This window comes from Leuciscus leuciscus, assembly GCF_965113295.1.
Source record: "Leuciscus leuciscus genome assembly, contig: HAP1_SCAFFOLD_406, whole genome shotgun sequence".
Classification (NCBI taxonomy): Eukaryota; Metazoa; Chordata; class Actinopteri; order Cypriniformes; family Leuciscidae; genus Leuciscus; species Leuciscus leuciscus.
The window spans coordinates 863-5,000 of record NW_028118333.1 but is presented as its reverse complement, the minus strand read 5'-3'; the positions used below and the strand labels follow the sequence as shown (position 1 = coordinate 5,000).

The window sequence follows — 4,138 nt, the reverse complement described above, 5'->3', positions numbered from 1 at the left end:
CAAATTAAAAAATGTATAGAGAACAGTCAGAGAACTTTAGAGATGGGTAACAGTTTTATTTGAAAAATAAAGTGACAAACATTTTACAAAATAACATCATAAAAAGTAACAATTTAAACATTAGAAAACTATAAAATAAAAAACTATATAACAGAACTATAAAATAAATAACTATATATAACAGACCTATAAAATAAACTACTATATAACATAACTATAAAATGAAAAAAAAAAAAAAAATGAAAAAACTGTCTGTGGAATGAGGGGAAGGGGATTCTACGGGGGACTATATAAAAAATAAAAAAAGAGCAGCATTTCCAGAGCAGCATTGATGGGTTGGCTGTGCAGCTGTTTCTCACTGGCCTACCCTCTTCACACAGCACAACCACTGTAAATACTGGAAATACGTCTCCTGCACATAAGGTGGAAGCGCTGTGGGATAACGTTAGGGTTCATTTCTCTTGGACAACCAGCAGATGAAAGACTCCAGACAGACAATGTTTGGATATTTTTTTTAGGTGACATAAAAATAAAAATGGGACATTTTTTTTTTTTAAGAAAGAAAGAAAGAAAGAAAGAAAGAAAGAAAGAAACAAACAAACAAACAAACAAACAAACAAACAAACAAACAAAAAAGAAGCTTGTTCTAGAGTTGCCTAGTCATCTAGCCATTCCAGTTCCAGGCCTTCCCCACGAAATGACCTGCGCTTGACCCCATAATCAAAAAACAATTCTGTGTCCACGGAGATGTCACGCGTGGCCCTAAAAAGGATGACGTCACTGACGTTGTCGCCAAGCTTTAATTCGCAACGAAAGGGCTTGAGGTTCGAGGACTTGCCGGAGTGGTTTATTCGACGGCCGAACGTGTCTTTTCCAGGGTGGCACGCGCAGGGGAACGTTTGTGCGTCCACGCACATTTTTCCACGGGGCGAGTCGAAAAAGAATAGGTAGCCAGCCTCATCACGAAGGCGGCTCAGGATGGCTTTCCCTTCCGCGGCCGTGATGATCCTACCGTGGTAGTCGCAGACCACGTCCCCCTTTGAATACTGCTGGGTCGCGATGACTCCTGAAAATAGGGAAAAAAATTACATTTTGAGTTGCTGGACAGACAGAACTTGCACGTTAGACAAACGTTTCAGGATTCAATTCTAGATCTGGGTGCAGTTAATGGCTGTGGTACAATTATATTTTTATTTTCTGGCCTTCAAAAAAAAATACACATTTAAAATGAAGTGTATCTAATTATTGAAATATCAAACGAAGTATAGTAATGCACGTCACATCATTGGGCCATATATAGATGTGGTGCACGAGCAGAACATTTTGAAAACCTCAAAGATTGAGGGAGACAGCACACTTGTGTTGCATGCTCTTGATTGTTGTTGATGGTTCACTCAGCACAGCGTCATTTGGATTAAAACTAAATTGAACATGCCAGTAAGACATGAACTGTTACCAGATTAGTACATAAGTGCGGTGCTATTACATAAATACAATATAAAATATGAGAGAGCAATATAATGAATAATAAAAGTGGCAGAAGCTCACACAGTAAATATACGGCGACTACCAAAGACGAAAGCGTCGCACTCGGTCTGGACAAAAGTGGTATCGTTGCATCCCTAACTAAAAGGTGTCCTTACCAAACCCTTTCGGCGGGCCAAAGTCCTTAATGGCGATGCCTGTCCAAGACTGCTCGGTGACGTGCCGGATTATAAGAGGGTGGTTCTCCACCTGGCTTCTCGAGGGCGGTTTCCACGCCTCAACAATCTCAAGCGGTTGCGGGCAATTGCCGCTCCACCCCTCCGCCGAAATGAGCCGCGCCACTCTTCCGGCCGAAGGTCTGTGCGTGCCAAAGTATCCTGAAAAGGCAAAATGACAAGACTTTACTCGTGCGTGTCGTTTGTCACTGTGAGGTAATGTACAGTTAACGGGTGCCAACGCTGTATTGACTGTTTTGGAGACTTACCGAGAAGGTGCGCTCTCCTGAGGTCATACTGGGAAAGGCGCCACTTGTCGTAATAGGCGCGGTCTCCTGGGAAACCGCAGCCGGTGCGCTGCACCTTTGACGGAGGCTGGCCTTGAAGGGAGACGGGAAATGCGGAGAGGAACTCGGTGAAACACCGCCGGTGGGGCGCAACCGGCGTCCCCTCGTCAGAAGGCGGCCTGTATAGGTGAGGAAAACAAAGTTTACACTGTTACATGATAAACGTGGACAAGTTGCTAATCCGCTGGACAAATGGTTTGTGCTATGTCCTAGGTAAACGAAGAGACACATACACGGCCAAGGACTGCAGCAGCTCGGCCGCGTCAACCAGGTCCTCGTCGCGGACCTCACCATCGCAGTGGCCCAGGTAGGCGTCGAGGGTGCGCTGCTGCTGTGTGGTGAGCCGTTTTGCCGCCACTCCGACGGCCCTCCGAACGTCGAGGCTCGTCCACGTCTCCAGTTTGTACCTGTAAAAATGCGATATAAAAGGAAATGTTAATCGTGAAATGACTGTGACTGACAAGATGCAACCGAGAGTATGTATTCACACATGTGCGCGTGGAGGTGTCTGTGCAGGTATTTACATGGCATGAAAGTTGTACATGTCCTGGGAGACGCTGTGCACGGCCTGACCGGACCCGGAGACGAACAGCCGGTTGGATCCTTCCAGTGGTCGGAGACTCTGGTGCCTGATCCTTGCAAAGTAGGTCTGCAACGTCTATGAAAAAAGGGTCATACGGGTTATTACACTTTTTTCTTTCTTTCTTTCTCCTTTCTCCCAATCGCTGGGTCACACATTTATCAGGGTCACTTTGTCAAAACTATCCACACAGTGAGCACAGCAGAAACCTGTTTTGGGCTAAACTGTGGACCATTTATCAGTGCTATGCCACAAAGTGCATTAGATGACGACATCTTTCGATTTTTACCTGAATTTTTTTTGCACTTAGACATCAAAACTTTATGTTCCACACAGGCCAAGCTGCACAGGCGTACACACTGCTGTCAAAACTGTTAAACTCGTGTTCAAAACAAAAACATTTTGCAAAATTGAACGAGACATAAATTTGCTACATTTCCACAGTGATGTTGTAATGAAATATATGATGTGCTTTTAAGGTCTGTGCTTTCGGATTGATAAAAAAGTGTGTTTGTTGAATTAAAAAATAAATAAAATAAAATAAACCTTTGCTAGGGTTCTGGAAGAGTTGAGTTGATTTGAAACATGAATCAATTGTTTTGGTAGATTTGGTGCATTTAGAGTCTGTTGAGTGAACTGCTGTGCCAAGATGAAATGTCGGTTGGGAGAGCTTTGTGAAGAGTTCTGCAGAAGTGACCCAAGCATGGGGAAATGTGTCGGAGCAAATTAAACCTAACTGTACATACCTAAATGTAAACATGGTGTAGTAAGCAATCTACTACAGTTAATGTCTTAGTGAAACTTACAAATTCCTCGTCCAGAGTCAGCGCTGTATTGAAATGGCCAGCGTCTTTCCATTGACCCCGGAGGACCACTCTGCTCCTGTGGGTGACACGGCCCACCCAATCCGCATCCTGGAAAACATCAAAGGTGTCATTTAAAAAAACATCGAAGGTGTCATTAAAAAGGAGTGAGTGAGTGAGTGAGTGAGTGAGTGAGTGAGTGAGTGAGTGAGTGAGTGAGTGAGTGAGTGAGTGAGTGAGTGAGTGGGTGGGTGGGTGGGTGGGTGAGTGATTATTTTTGCATGAGCGAGCGTGTGTGCTTGTTTTTGTGATTCATGAGGACACAATTTGTATAATGGCACGACCATTACGACGTAAACCTGACATTGCGTGCGTCCTCATTTTTGAAATAGCTTTAAAAAAAAAATCTAAATGTAAAAATGCACAATGTTTACTGTCATGGGTAGGTTTAGACTAGGTGTAAGGCAGTTTGTACAGTATAAAAACCATTACGCCCATTGAATGCCATCACTTGGATAGCAAAACAAACCTGAGTGAGTGAGTGAGTGAGGGAGTGAGCGAGCCAGCGTGTGTGTGTGTGTGTGTGTGTGTGTGTGTGTGTGTGTGTGTGTGTGTGTGTGTGTGTGTGTGTGTGTGTGTGTGTGTGTGTGTGTGTGTGTGTGTGTGTGTGTGTGTGTGTGTGGTGGGAGCGAGGGTATGTGCGTGTGA

At 44.2% G+C, this 4,138-nt stretch overlaps 1 long non-coding RNA gene across 1 annotated transcript; it reads right to left on the bottom strand.

Moving 5' to 3' along the window:
* Nucleotides 1-567: 567 nt before the first annotated feature.
* Nucleotides 568-1,729, bottom strand: LOC309491654. Its single transcript, XR_014203239.1, has 2 exons — nucleotides 1,644-1,729; nucleotides 568-1,066 (listed from the first exon to the last, which is right to left on the bottom strand). It is a non-coding gene; the product is annotated as an uncharacterized lncRNA (long non-coding RNA).
* Nucleotides 1,730-4,138: the final 2,409 nt, after the last annotated feature.